This window comes from Gossypium arboreum, chromosome 1 (genome assembly GCF_025698485.1).
Source record: "Gossypium arboreum isolate Shixiya-1 chromosome 1, ASM2569848v2, whole genome shotgun sequence".
NCBI classification, from domain to species: Eukaryota; Viridiplantae; Streptophyta; class Magnoliopsida; order Malvales; family Malvaceae; genus Gossypium; species Gossypium arboreum.
In genome coordinates, this window is record NC_069070.1 from 104,851,353 (window position 1) to 104,868,536 (window position 17,184).

A 17,184-nucleotide genomic window follows, 5' to 3' on the forward strand; every position below is an offset into this window, starting at 1 on the left:
TTATTTTTATTATTAATGATCTGACATGAAAAATTACAAATCATGGTTTATTATGTTTATATTAATGTTTTATAGTTATAACAAAAGAATCTTAAGGGAAATGATGGAAACTATGGCACTATGGAGAAAATGATCTTCACATTTGCAAAGTACGTTCAGTTGGATATTATGGCACTATGAATATGCCTAACATTTGGTGTTTGGGATCATGAAGAGTTCGACAATTGAGAGTAGAGCTGATCATGGGTAGGGGCGGACTTACTCAAGACCCACTTAGAAAAATGGTAGGGTTTGGGTAAAAATATAGGCGAAAAATGGGCTTGGGCAAAAAACTAGGCTGTTTAGAAAGCGGGCAGCCTCAGTAAGAGTTTTTGGCTGGCCCACCACCCTCTGCCCAGAATTATATATTAATATATATTTTTATTTTTAAATTATTTTAAAATTTTAATATAACTATTTTTATTATATTGTTAATTTGTGTATTGTTTTAAGAATTGTTTTAGTATTATTTTTATTTGTTTTAATATTTGTTTTATGTTTTTAAATATATTTAATTTATTATATTTTTAAATTTTTTATTTAATAAAATAAGAAAAAAATTAATATGGGCCGGGCCGGGCTCGGGCTCGGATCTAGTAATTTTATTTCGGGCCGGGCTTGGATAAAATTTTAGGCCCATATTTCGGGTCGGGCCCAGGCCTAGTAGACGGGCCTAAAATTTTATCTTAGCTATGATCACCTCTAATTGAGAGTCAACCGTCGATTGTGAAAAGGAGAAAAATAAATAGAAAAAATAAATCAATGTTGTTAAGTAATGGCAATTGAAAAACCGTAATTATTTCATTAAATCAAAAAGTGGTTTTATACAATACACAGAATGATAATGATACGAAACAAATTAGTGAAAGGAAACAAAAAAAAAACCTACGTCAACCGGATAAATCACTTTTTGACGTGATCTCGGCTTTCTTATTAGATAGAGCCGCGCTCTTATTATATCTCCTTAGTTCTCATCGCTATGTAAGTTTGGACTTGGAATCATATCCACACCCATCTTTGAAGATTGTTGGATGATATCTTGGATTAATAGTGTCGTATTAGGATAAGAAGATCCACCTACTTCAACAGCTTTATTTGCCTTCTCTCCAAACTCTTTAGCTCGTTTTCTTCTCTCCATTCCTTCATTTCCTCCATTCATCAATTGGTTTATTGCGTTTTTAACATGTTCTTTCGTCAACTTAGAACCCACATTTTTCATCTCCCCAGGCAGTAGGTTCATCGGCCCCAACGCTCACTCCGATTTTTAGTATTTGTACTACAAGTCTCTCATTGGTAAACTGGTCTGCAAAAAGTGGCAATGTTAATAATGGAACGCCAGCAGAAATGCCTTCTATTGTTGAATTCCATCCACAATGAGTTAGGAACCCTCCTATTGCAGGATGTGATAAAATGAGCACTTGGGGAGCCCATCCCACAACTACAAATCCTCTTTCTTTTATTCTTTCCTCAAATCCACCCTCTTCAATCCACTTCATCACCTGGTTCGATGCGTCATTATTTCCTCTTAAGATCCAAATGAATGGCTTGTTCGAGGCCTCCAAGCCCAAACCCAACTCTATCAGTTCGGGAGATCTCATAGTGCTCATGCTCCCAAGGCAAGCATAAATTACAGAGTTGGGTTCCTGAGAGTCAAGCCACTTCAAACACTGCTGCTCATTGATTGAAGCCTTCTTACCTCTCTTCACCCAACACATATGATAGAGACGGATGTGTGCTTGCCTCTTCCTACGAACCTATTGCCTGTCCTTTCAGCCTTATCCAACTCATTTTTGTGGCTCAGAGAAACTGGACCAATGCACCAAGCTTTTGTTATCTTCCTGTACTCTTTGACGTATGGTGATTCCAGCTCATCGAAACTATTTATGACAACCCCATATGATGCTTCATCAGCTTTTGTTGTTGTATCAAAAATGTCCTTCCAGGATTCATCAAGGTTAAGCGGTAACTCGGGTTTAGTAAATTCGAACTTTTCAGCCAAGCCTGGCACCTTGAAGCATTCATAATCAGATGTTATGTTGTCTAGTATCTTGGAGGACTTTAGATTGTGCACACAAAGATAACAGAAGCAGCAAATTCCATGAAACGATATCCTTGGGACCTGAAACTTGGTAGCAATTTTGAGGGTGTAATGAAGAAAAAAATCTGAAATAATACAAATGGGGCGTGGTGTTAGCTTCTCAAATAATCCTGCACTGCTTCGTCCATACTGTTTGCTGCAGTGAAGAATTTGAACAAGTCCTCCATCGAAGATATCATGTCCACATTCTCAACCCCATCTGGTAACCCTGCTTCTTTGCCTGGAAACCGGAGATGCACTAAACGGATAGCGAGGCCCGATTCAACAGCTCGATCACTTGTTTTCTGGACTCTGCTTGTATTATGAGGTGTCGTAACTATGGTAACAATCACGTTACGCTGCGCTAACAATCTACCGATATCTACCATGGGGATCAAGTGGCCTTGGGCCATGGAAGGGGACAGCAAAAAGTGAGGCAAACCCATAGAAATATGAGTAGAAAGAAGGAAAAGTGAAGTGAATGGTAACACTAGCGTACCAATATCTGTTATATATACAGCCAAGTGTGGAGTCCGATCATTTCAGAAAGGTACAATAGGCTGCTGATGCAAGAGCATACATAAGCATATTATTTGTTTATTCTGTGGAAGGAGCATATATAATTATGTGGGTCTCAATTAAAGTCCAATCAGAGTTATTTGTGAAAGAGAAGGGCAGTGGCAAAACATCAAAAACAAAGATCCAAATAGAATATTTAATAATTAATAATACTTGGAGTCCAAGTGGTGGAAGATCCCGTAGTACTTGGAGTCCAAGTCTTGAATCAAAGAATTATTTCTTTTTTCGATCATTAATCATCACTATAAAATTATTATTTGGCAGGAATTTTAAATTTTTGAACTTGTTTGTCTGGTAAAATGTAATTCTTTAAAAAGTAAAACTTAAAAAATTAAAAATAATCATCACTAATCATCCTACATTTAGTCAGTTCTCTCCAGAAGATTTAAACAATATAACTAAAATCTCCAATTATAAATAATTCTGTAAGATTTTTAATTACAATTACACCTGTTTAAAAGATTAGATTATTGAATTAAGTTTGAAAGCTCATTCGTATTTTAGGAGGAAGTTTGAACAAAAAATTAGACTCATTTAAAATATAGGTTGAGCTCAGGCTCAAGCATTTAAGACCTGAGTTTGACTTGGCCCAACCCAACCTATTTTGTAAGTTTGTAAATAATATATTATGTAATTTATAACACATAAAAATTAAATCTATAATATTATGATGTAAAGTTGCCTATTTATAAAATTTTAGTAAATAAAACCTATAAAATTATTAAATATTAAATTAATATTAATATAAATATTTTTCAAGAAATTAAAAATAATATGGACAGGCTTAAAATAGGCACAGATTAGCCATTATGAATATCAACAGATATGGACAAAATTTTAAGTCCATATTTTGAGCCAGATCGAGCTTGAGTAAGTATAAATTGTATTCATATTATGCTTAAACTTAGCCCAGACTCAGTTCAGCTCGATTGGTGTTGCAAAAGGTAGTGATGAAAATAGTAACAAAATAAAATATAATTTAACGCTCAAAATTGTTCTCATTCTCGTCAACTACTTGCAAGTATTTGAGATCATTTCTTAGTAATAAATTACAACAAAAATAACTTTGTTGAAGAAGTATTCCAACAATTGAATCCAAAAAAAAAAAAAATTAGTAACCGAACTAAATAACTAAATGACTTAAGTAACTATATACTAAACCTAAAATCAACTAAAACCAATTAAACATACAAAAGAAATGGAACTAAATTTAACCTAATCTAATCTATTTTAACTAAGAGGATACAAATAAATCATAAGTGATTGCAAGTAGAAATATCAGAGGTGGTTAAGAAATCTTCGATTAATGAAACTTAATAATATATTTTATTTATTGATGGATTTAAGATTCATAACTAAGATATTCATCAAGGTGTAGGTACTTGAGTTGGTGTATAGTTTACAAGCGTCTAGTGTAACACCCCAAAATTTTAAGAATTTAATTGTAAGACTTTGTAGTAATTAATTTCTGTATCGGTGGTTCTGTGCTCTACTTCTGTGTTTAAGGCTTGAAGTTTGAGTCGCATCATTTAAAAGTTTTGTTGTTTTTGAAATCAACCCAAAAGCACGCGTTAACCACTTACGTTCGATTCAATGTGAAATTTTGACAAATGAGCCTGCTGGTTCATTGGTTAAGCATCTATTTGTATTCTGTCTGATTCTAAGTTCGAATCCCATTGTATACGTTAGGAAAATATTTTTCTCAAATGCCAAAAATCTGTTAGAAGTTAGGAAATTAATTAACAATAGTTTTTTTTATTTCCTTCTTTTTCTTTTAATTTTTTTATTTCCTTCATTTGTCATCTTTATCTTTTTCTTCTTTTTTGTTTGATTATTGTGTTAATCGAAAGTGGTGAGGGTGTACGGATTAACGAAAATTTCGTTGTTAGTCACTACTCAGAAGGCCCCCGATAAGTAACTATCAATACGAGCATTTCCTTGATGTTTCCTTCGCTTTGTAAATTATTTGAAACGGAGTATTTGTATGAGCTTCATGAATCTCTTCTTAATGATTGTGTATTTACCTACCAGGCAAGGCTATTAACAACAAGGAGTAGCAACGAGACAATCTCTTTGATTGTTACTGAAGTTTCGATAAGTTTGGGAAGTTTGAAGGTTTCTCGTGTCAAAACTTTTGACATAAGTATTAAGTGAGTAATCGAGAAATTCTGTTGATTGTTTGGCTAAATTGTGTTATTGAATGTGTGTTTTAGGCTGCGAGGATTCTTAGAGTTGTTATTCCTTCGAAATCTTTCTAGGTGCATATTAGAAACCTTAGTTTTGCAAGTTTCGGTGGCCGAAAATGGTGGCTGTCGACGCCACACGGCCAGGAACACGGGCGCGTGTCTAGCCTATGTGAGCCACACGAGCGTGTGGTAGGCCGTGCGATCAGCCGTGTAACTCACTGTTTGATGATTTGGAGCCACACAGGCAAGTACACGAGCGTGTTTCTAGGCCGTGTGTGACAATGTTAGAGTAGGGTTCACACGGGCAACAGACATGGGCGTGTGTCTGGGCCATGTAACTTACTGTTTGTGGAACAAAACCACACGACTAGGGACACAGGCGTGTTCCCAGGCCGTATAACTCACTGTTTGGGGTATAAAAGCCACACGGGTAAGGGACACGGATGTGTACCTAGGGCCGTGTGAGCCACACAAGCGTCTGTCCAGGTCGTGTAACTCACTGTTCATGCTTTGAAACCACACGGGCAAGGCACACGGGCGTGTGATCAGGCCATGTGGTATGTGATTGTGGCCCGAAACCTATTTTTGAGGGCAAAAATGTTACCTAACGCTGATACTGCCTTTTTTAATGTATAAATGATAGAAATTGATGATATTAGGACTGTCTGATACTCTGAGATTGATCTGTGAATAACTTAGTTATAAATACACTAAAATGCTTAATCTGTTATTGATCTAACTTATTGGTTGTGAAATGATTGGGAATGGATGTATACATGATACTGGTACTTGTGTTCTGCATTGGCAAGGTTGGGATACTACAAAGGAGGAAGAAATCTGTTATGAAATCGTGGGTATACCACTAAAAGTGTGACATCTTGAATTAGGGCCTAGTTAGAACAGTGGTTTCAAGACCACAAATTCGAAGATAGAAATAATCATTTTATGATTCTTATGAGGTTTATGTTATGAATGCATGCTTGGGTGAAAGTTTCATGAAGAAATTCTATGAATAAAATGTCTAATTGCATTTTAGGGACCAAATTGAATAAAGTGCAAAACTTGCATTCCAGAAGCTTTAAGCATGAAATTGCATTAGATATTGAATTATAGGGTCCTAATTAGAAATTTTACCAATTTCTATAATTTTAGACAAAAATGGACATACATAGGAAAAAAGTGAAAGAAAAACCCTAAGGGCATTTTGGTCATTTGGTAATTAAAAGAATAAAAAGGGAAAAATAAGTCAAAATTGGTGTCCATCTTCTTCCTTCATTGCCGAAAATTTGCAAGACACCATAGCTAGGGTTTGTTCAACATTTCCAAGCTTGATTATCAAGAAAAACGTGAACCGGGACTTGATCAAGGAAATAATAAAGTACACGACGATTAGGCTCGATTATCATCATTTTGTACCGAGGTAAGTACATATGCAAATAATGTGGTGTTGTAGCATTTTTTTTAATGCTTTAATATATTGTGATAAATGTTTTATTGTGATTATAAGTTATATGCTTATGGATTGCTATGAAAGCATGAATGTTATTATGGTCGTGATTTACGATGTTTTGAGCAAGTACAATGGAGATACTATATGCAAGTGAGGAAAAATCTCATTTGAAACTTAGGAATAGTTTAGGATACAAGTGACATGTCACTAGGAAATAAGAAGTCCAAACTCGTTGAGCGGTCCGGGTTCATGAGATATGTGGCATCCGAGCTCGTTGAGAGGTTCGAGTTCATAATGGATACGATTCATGTAACATCCGAGCTCGTTGACAGGTCTGAGTTAATTATGGATGTGTTACATGTTATGGGGTAGCTTCAGCTACGTTTATATATGTGGCACTTATGTGCAAGTTTTTCGCGTATCTAATAGTATTTCGAGTGTTCAACGGGTAATGTAATGAATGTGACGAAAGTTCCGAGGAGGTCATATGAAAGAGGTATGGTTATCGATACTCTACGATGAGTACAAGTATGTATGCAAAACCTATGAATAATGCCTTGATGAAGATCGATTTATGATGAGCAAGTATATGTGTGCATATGATGGGTAAGCAAGAAGGTTTAAATGATGAATAATCTTTATGTATATATTACTGTGTTTTCGCATGTTGATTCTTTACTATCATTGCATATTATTTGATGATTTGAAGCATGATCTATTTTTCTTAATCTGCACTCGCCGAAATGTCATCTATTGCACTGTTGACATTCAGGTTTATTATTTCTAACACTCCCCACTTCGCTACAAAAGTAGCCTGAGATCTCGAACTTCAATGTTGTTTCCCTTTATCTCTTCTAGAAAATCCTACTGAAGTTGATGTATGACTGTGAAATTCCTTTGATTTCTTTGATGGAGATGAAAATAATTTTGCCATAGGTTGTTTACCAGTGTCACGAGCCTCAAAATCTGCCTTTCTTTTAACTTTACTAAGTTCTTCAGCTTTATGTGCTCTATCCACCAATACCACAAATTCTTTCAATTCTAGAATCCTAACTAAAAGTTTGATATCTTCGTTTAAACAATCTTCAAACCAAGTGCACATAACAGCTTTTGATCGTATACATTCCCGAGCTTACTTGCTAAGTTGCACAAACTCCCTGTTTTAACTCAAGGAACTATTTTTGCATTTTGTCAAGATACCACTGATTAACATATTTCTTTCCAAATTTTGTCTGAAGGAAATCCCAATTTATACGATCTTTTAGCATCACCACAATCAAAGTATTCCACCACTGATATGCTAAGTCTTTTAGTAACCATATCGCACATTTTAAGCATTTAGTTGGGGAACAAGACAATTCATCAAAACCCTCATAGTGTTTTCTAACCAAAATTTAGCTTTTTTAGTATCGTTTTCAACTGTTCCATGAAACTCTTTAACCCCATACTTACAAATTTTATCAACCATAGGTCTATTCATTCGTACCTGCTCTAAATCTTGAGGAATAGTTGGGACATGTTAGGGTAAGGGAAGTGTAACACCTCTAACCCGTATCCATCACCGGACTAGGGTTAAGAGGCATTACCGGACAATCAGAACATTTCGCAATCATTTTATAAACAGAAATCATGCATCGTCATATCATAATCAAATATTAACATATCATAATCAAATATTAATAATAAGTCCCTTTCTTAGGTCATTAAGACCTTAAACAGACATTAGGAAGAGGCCGGGACTAAACCGAACACCTACAAAATTTCCTCAAAACTTAACAATTTTTCTAAGTTACAATAGTCACACGCCCGTGTGAACAGGCTGTGTGCTTCACACGGCATTAAACACGCCCCTGTGTCTAAACCGTGGAAAAACAGGGCATACATACTGACTGGTCCACATGGCCACAAGACACGCCCTTGTGCCAGGCCGTGTGAAAATTAGGGAGGCTGCTTACTTGAGTCACACGGCCAGTCACATGCTTGTATGTCTAGCCCGTGCTCGAAACTGACTTGGCCACATGGCCTGGCACATGCCCGTGTGTGCAACTGTGTGGTCTGTCCAGGCTCATTTTGAAATGGCCTTCGAGCAACACGGCAGAGACACAGACCCGTGTCCCTACCCATGTGGGCAAAAATAGGCCATTTACAAGGCCAATATTCCACCCTTTTAAGGTCCTCCCTACAAACACCAAAACCAAATCATTTTATACCAAATTCTTAACGAATTCACAATCAAAACATACATCTCTCATGCCATATCATTATCAACAAATTTCATGCTTATAGCATATACTTAATCATACCAAATCATAGTTCAAAATCATACTAAAACATATGTTTCATAACTTCATTTCATTTCATTCATTTTCATGCCAAAATCTTATCAAATTCCAAAATAGGCACATACCAAAAACTTACCAAATTGACCAGTTCTCTTGGCCATCCATGAACACATTATAACATACCATTTCTTAACACAACTTAATCTAGCCATATCACATGGCATGATATATACATCACAAAACATATCAAAATAGTCCTAGCCTATACATGCCATACTTTGATATATACATTTTCATAAGGGTACCAAAGTAAGGTTCGATAGTGTAGTGATGATCCTAGACAATCCCCGAACTCCGGATAGCTACGATATCTAAAAACAATTGAAAACACACACACAAAGTAAGCTTTCAAAAGCTTAGTAAGCCATATACAAATAAAATTATCATTTTAAGCATATAAGCATCATAAAATACATATATTCCATAGTCAAATACTATCACAAACCTCTTAGTACGCATACATTTCACACATTCCCAATTCATTTGCACATATGGCATATTTTCTTGTACTTATATCACATATCATCACTTGCACATATACTTACTTCACATTAACAAATGTTGAACACACCTCTACGTACCTGAAGCGGTTAATCATTCATTCAATCATGTATTTCTCAAAATTCCCGTTGAGCCGTACGGAATCAAATAGGATAGGCGGATAGCTCGAAAAGCTCGTACAATGCCAAAGTCCCAGACGCGGTCTTACATGTAATCAAATATCGATGCCACTATCCTAGACCGGGTCTTACACGAAATTAGATACAATGCTGATGTCCCAGACATGGTCTTACACATAAATCTCAAATTGATGCCAACGTCCCGGACGTGGTCTTACACGAAATCACATATTGGAAATCCTATGTCATGACATATGTATCCTAGCTATTCCTATGGTTCGTATAGGACTTTTTGGACGTCGTCACATTATCAGAACTTTCTCTAATTTCATATATTTAGCTCTCATATCCATTCACCACAATTCAAGTATCATATAAGCAATAATAATTCAATTTAACACTTTATTTGTATATAGACTTACCTCATACAAATTCAAACGAACGAAATCGACTACTCGATGACTTTCGACTTTCCTCGGTCTAATTCTGTTTTCTTTGGTTCTTGATCTAAACACATTCAAATTTGACATATTCAATCTCACATTCATTCAAAACAATCCATAAACACATATTTAGGGCATTTTATAAATTAGCCCTCACATTTTCACATTTTAGCACCTTAGTCCCTACTTCACAAAATCACAAAATACACATAATTTCTTTATACACATACTTGGCCCAATATTCACTTAGTTCATATAAGTCCACATATTCCATTTATTTCATATTTTAGTCCCTAAAAATCTCATTTTCACAATTTAGTCCAAAAAACTCAAATTCATCAAAAATTTCAATACAAAATATAGTAATCTAACACATATCTTTCATTTTCATCATCGAACTTCATAAAACTCACAATTTCATCAATGGCATAACTCAAATTCATCATTAAATTCAGAAAGTGAGACACGGGTTTGATAGATTACTAAGCAACAATCTCAAAAACACAAAAATTATCGAAAATTGATCAAAAACACATACCTAATTGATCTTCAAAGTGCCAAATGCTTAAAACCTAAAATGGTTTTCTTTCTTCCTCAACATTCGGCTGCACAAAGTGTTTTTGCATGCTTTCATTTTGTTTTCTTTATTTAATAACCAATATTAATTGTTTTACTATTTTATCCATGGCATATATCATTAAAAAGTCATTATCTAATGTCCAACTAAGTCATTTCATGAATTCAATGGTCCATTTACAAGATAAGGACCTCACATTTAAGAAGCCATAACAAATAGGCACTTTTAACAAATAACATGCAACTTTTACATTTTATGCGACTAGGTTCTTTTTATCAAATCGACACACAATAAATACAATTTTCACACAAAACTTTCAAAGATATTAATTCACATATTATAAGCATGGAAAATAATATTAAAATATTTTTCTAACTCAGATTTGTGGTCCTAAAACCATTATTCCAACTAGGGTCTAAACTGGGCTGTTGCGTGAAGGGCTGGAGTTCGTTGAGCCATAGGGTTCTTTCTAACAAACTCAGAAAACCACTCAGACATCATTTGGAATAAGGCTTCTTTCGCCTCACTTTCCTGACCCTCAGCTACGGACCCATTACTAGTTGCTCCATGAATGGAGGCTTACGCATTACATTCAACCTCATCGGAATCAACTCGGTTGGACATCTTTTATCTATATGAAAACATATGAGTCAGAAGATATCACATTATCACAAGTTATATAATGACATGTATTTCTAGACTCCATACAATCTAGGTTCAGTCCGAGAACTGACTAAACAGTAGCTCTGATACAACTAAATGTAACACCTCTAACCAGTCTTCATTGTCGAATTAGGGTTACAAAGCATTATCAAACAATCAGAACAACTTTTAACATCAAAATATCCTCATCGGAATCAACTCGGTTGGACATATTTTATCTATATGAAAACATAATTCAATTTGAGTCAGAAGATATCACACTATCACAAGTTATATAATGACATGTATTTCTAGACTCCATACATTCTAGGTTCAGTCCGAGAACTGACTAAACAGTAGCTCTGATACAACTAAATGTAACACCTCTAACCAGTCTTCATTGTCGAATTAGGGTTACAAAGCATTATCAAAGAATCAGAACAACTTTTAACATCAAAATATCTCAATAAAAATCATTTTACATTAATTAAATAAATCTTATTAAAAACCTATCAAACATATGCATTTGGGCCTTAAATTGAGCCTTTGAGGCCTTAAAAATAGTTTAGAAGCAATTCAGGACATATTTGAAACAAACCAGAAGATTTGGAAAAAAGTTGCAAATTTTGAAAACAAGGATCACACGGCGGTGTGACATAGCCCAGGCCGTGTAACAATCAAACAAAGGGACACACGACTATGTCCGAGCCTGTGTCTCAACCCGTGTAACTCACTAAGTTAGGTCACACGGCCATGTCGTAGGCCATGTGACATAGCCCAGGTCGTGTAACAATCAAACAAAGGGACACAAGGTCGTGTCCCAGCGCGTGTCTCAACCCGTGTAACTCACTCAGTTGGGTCATATAGCATGTGGCAGGCCGTGTGCCAGACTGTGTAACTCTCTAACTTGTGACACACGTCGATGTCAGAGGCCGTGTGCCGGGCCATATAACTCACTAACTTGATACACCAAAAACTAACAAGTAATACACAACCGTGTCGCTAGGCCGTGTGACATCTTGTGTCCTAGGCTGTGTGCTCCATAATTTGACCCTAAATCAAGCCATTTCAAGGCCACAACACACCTAATCAACCATCCCATTTGTGTACACATTCAAAAGGCTTAAATACCTTTTGAAACACATATAAACATAGCAAATCACTTAACCTATTTCACCTAACCAATGTGTCATTCAAAGGCATCACATTTATACCAAAACACCATTGATAAAATCAAAGTAATATAGCCACATTTCAAGCATAAAACTTAGTTCCTTTAACTACCAAATAACATCACATATAACCATTTACATATCATCACAAGCTTACCAACAAAGATCATATATTTCAAGTACCTAAAAGTGGCCAAAATGACCTAACTTGTCAAGGTATTAAAGTCCATCCACAAAACATGAACATCAAAGGCAAATACATACCAAATTGACCATTAACACATTCAATAACTATCATTATAAAAGGTCCTATACATGCAATTTATAACCTTAGCCAAAATACTCAAAAACTATCGAAATGGTTAATAGATAGTGTGATAGATCTCTGTCAAACCTCCAACCAACCAAGCTTGTAACACCCCCTAACCCGTATCTGTCACTGAGGTAGGGTTACGGGAATGCTACAGCAAGTTAACAAAAATAAACATGAAAATCATGATCATTTCACTTATAATTTCTCAAATACTATAAAGAAATTGAATTACAATAATATTTTATATCTACAAGAATTAAATCGAGCTGTAGGGACCTAATAATTAATCTTAAAACCCTCAAGGACTAATTTGAAAAAATTAAGAAATTTTAGGAAAATATGAAAAAAATTCAAAAACAGGGGACACACGCCCGTGTGGCTAGGCCGTGTAGAATGCCCCAAGTCGTGTAACTTTCTAAATTTGGACACCGGTCGTGTCCTAGCCCTTGTCCCTACCAATGTATTGAGTTGGGCCACACGGAAGTGTCGCAGGCCATGTACCAGACTGTGTAACTCCCTGACTTGTGACACACGGTCGTGTGTTAGGCTATGTAACACACTGACTTACTACACACGATCGTGTCTCACACGGTCAGGCCGTGTGCACCTAAATGAACCTTAAATGTCAAGTTTACCATTTCTAGATTTCTTGAACACTGAGCAATCCATTTACCAACTATTAGACCTATTCAAAATGCCATTAAACAAGCTCAAATCATACTAGTTCAACCATCTTAAGTTTCTAACAATGGTACCATAAGTATACACTTATACAACAATATAAATCATCACCCAAACATGTCAATTCATAACTTAAACTTCTAACCAATATGCCTATCATAGGTACCCCAATTCACAACAATGCAAGATAACATATTAATCAAACATATGCTACAAATTTGTACCAAAGCCATCTTCCTTCACTCATATATATATCATAATAAGTTGTTTATTTGCACTGAGACTCATTCTTTATATATTTACATACCAAAACAAAAGTAATGACAAAACAAGCCTATTACATGTCATATAATTCAAAACAAGCGTTCGAAAGCTACCGAAATCTGATGGATAGTGTGACTTAAGTGTTGATCAATCATCCAACCTTTAAAAGTATCTACAAGAAACAGAAATTAACACAAGTAAGCTTATTGAAGCTTAGTAAGTTTGACGTGCAAAAACAATAAATCTTACCGAAGTAAATATAACAATTCAAAAAAAAATAATGAAACAAAAAGTGTTTCATGTCATCCACAAAGTCAAACCAGTGAATTTCCTAATTCAATTCAAAGCTCAAATGATAATTTCTGGGAAAACATGTATGTTCACAACAAAGTTAATTCAAGATGTCAAATACATGTCATGCCATTCAAAATCATTAAATAAGTTATAATAAAAAGATTTACAACCTGATGAATGACTTATAGATACGAGTACACAAGTAATCCAACCTAAACACGCCAAATGCTCATAAGAGCTAATTCAACCGATAACACGCCACGACACCAAGTGACTGCCCGCAGGTTATACATCCGCCCCATAACACGCCAGAGCAAGGTAGTATAACACGAGGATTCACAAAAAATGCTGAACCTTGGCATACTCAGGAAAAAAAATATAAATCTCTCCACATCAATCTTCAACCCAACCTCGCATAACATGCCATCATTCAATTGTACTCTATCTCGCGCTCATCCGGCCCAAGTATCGATATCAATCACATTTTTCCAAACCACTTACATCATGAATAGAATAATTTATATCCATTATTTCATACCATATCATCATACAATTCATATAGATATTAAATTACAATCCGTGCAAACTTACTTGGACTGAGTTGTAATGTTGCAGAAGTTTAGGGACTATACTACAGTTTTCTTTTTTCCACGAAATCAATAGGGTCTTGATCTAAAATAAAAGATTTCCCAATTATTAGCTTAAATTTCATATTCTAGTTTATCCTACATTTTATACCATTTTATTTTTCAAAATTACACAATTTTCCTTAACTTTTACAACTTTTACAATTTAGCCCCTTACCCGAAAATCATAAAATTAAATTTTCTCAAGTCAATTTATAGTCGAATATTCAAAGCTTCTAAACAATCCACAAAACACCTCATAATCACCAATAAATCATGCAATTTTAACATTTTAACAATTTAATCCTTTAATAAAAAACTAACTAAAATCACTTTACAAAACAATCAAAAACCACAATCAAAGCTTCAAACACATAATTATCATAAAAAAAACCAAGATTCATCAATGGTAACTTCCAAAATTTTTAACAGATTCAGAAACGAAGATACGGGCTAGCTGGACCTAGTTGCAATAATATCAAAAACATAAAAATTATAAGAAACATGTATCAATTTCACTTACATGCATCCACCTAAAGCCACCGAAACTTGAAGCTTTTGAAAATGGAGGTTTCGGCCATCCAAGAAGAAAAATGTAGAAAATGTTGGTCAATTTTCATTATGTTTTAAGTTAATTTCAACTTATTTACAAAATTGCCATTATCTAAATTTTCTTTCAAATTTTTTCTTTCAGTTTTACTCTAAAACCGTCCACTATAAAAAATAAAGTCTAATTTCCTTATTGTCCATCCCACAATTATTAGTTAAGCTATTATAGCATCTAAATGCAATAATTAACAAGTTTTGCACCTTTTACAATTTAGTCTTTTTTTCTTTAATTAGCTACCGAAGCGTTAAAATTTCTTAACCAAAAATTAATACAACTCTAATGAATAATTAAATATTCTATAAATAATATTTACGGACGACATGATGAAAATTTTTCGTCTTGAAATCACTGTTCCGTCACCACTGAAAAACGGGTTGTTACAGAGCTTCCGATAATCTATGAAACAAAGGAAAGTAACTACGTAAGCAACTAATGCTTAGTAAGCTCGTACAAACTCAAACATAACTTACCATTTCTTTAGCACAATTTATAGAGTAAGCATAATATCATTATCAAGACCATAAGCTTAGCAAAATCCTATGCAAGCACCATCAAACTCACAAGTGAGTAAGTTCATTCATGATACATATGAGTTCAATCATATCATAAGTAGATTTCATATACACATCATTTAATTCATCAACGTTTTCATAAGATCATGAATCATTTTAGTTGAATACATACCATGCCATTTCCTTTACTTACCCATTGAACTATCTAGAATTACATTGGATACTCGGGAATGCTCACATATAGTGTGCCTTTCCATATAACCGTCACATTTCCTTTCAATAGTGCTCACACGAGCTGTGAAATGGGCCTGCTCACACGACCTGTATGTTAGAACGTTAGCTACATGATGCTGCTCACACAAGCTATGGAGAATTTGCAACAAATGCAGGACCTCAGCAATCGATAGGACATTCAAGACAAGCATTCGAAACATGAAATCCTTAATGACATGTCATTCGTATCCTAAGAATTCTTAATGTTCAACCGGGATCATTTATCTGTCAACTATTCAAAGCATCGATACATGTATATTCAAGTCTATTATAATTAAGACAATATAATAGATAATCAATTTAACTAACATTAATACGACTATAATTAATATGAACTTACCTCAGTAACTATAGTCATAGAATTTGGGTTGAAAACTAATCCGAAGCTTTGACCTTTCCTTGATTTAAATCTAGTTGTTGTTTATCTTGATCTAAATAGATAATTTCATTCAATTAAGTACTTCAAATATTCAATTCAATCAATAATTCATATTTTGTAAAATTACAAAATTACCCCTAATATTTTAACTTTTCACAATTTAGGCCCTAAGTTCATAACTTAAAATTTAACCAATTTAACCTAAACCCATGTTAACCAATTCTACTAGGGACCTTAGACAACCCATTATTACTAACATTTCACAATAAAACCCAAAGATTTACACTTTTAATAAATTAATCACTAATCCAAAAATTCATCAAAAATCACTTAAAAAAACAAGTTTGTTTGACAACTAAGATTGATAATCTATCAACTAACATCAAAGCTGTAACACCCCTAACCCGTATCCATCGTCAGACTAGGGTTAAGAGGCATTACCGGACATATCTGAACATTTCTCATTCACTTTACCATCAACATAGCTTCAAAGTCATACATCATTATAGAGTCCCTTACATAGGTCAACGAGACCTTAAACATGCTTTAGAAAGAGGTTGGGACTAAACCTAGCACATACAATTTTTTTTTGAAACTTAACAATTTTTTTAAGTTACATAGGTCACACACCCGTGTGAGCAGGCCGTGTGCCTCACACGGTATTAGACACGCCTGTGTGTCTAGGCCGTGGCAAAACAGGGCATACATACTGCCTTATCCACACAGCCACAAGACACGCCCGTGTGCTAGGCTGTGTGAAAATTAGGGAGGCTACTAACTTGAGTCACACTGCCAGTTACACGCCTGTGTGTTTAGCCCGTGCTCGAAACTGACTTGGCCACACGGCTTGGCACACGCCCGTGTGTGCGACTGTGTGGTCTACCCAGGCTCATTTGGAAATGGCTCTCAAGCAACACGGCTGATACACGCGTCTGTGTCTTTGCCCGTGTGGGCAAAAATATGCCATTTACAAGGCCAACATGCCACCTATTAAAGGGTCCTCCCTCCAAGCATCAAAACAAATACATTTCATATCAAATTTTCAACCAATTCTCTACCAAAACATACACCAATAGTGCCATAACCTTACTAATTTCTCAAATAG

The 17,184-nt window shown here is 35.0% G+C and overlaps 1 pseudogene; it reads right to left on the bottom strand.

Moving 5' to 3' along the window:
* Positions 1-821: 821 nt before the first annotated feature.
* LOC108485916 (UDP-glycosyltransferase 73C25-like) lies at positions 822-2,630 on the bottom strand (annotated as a pseudogene).
* Between the last annotated feature and the right edge of the window lie 14,554 nt (positions 2,631-17,184).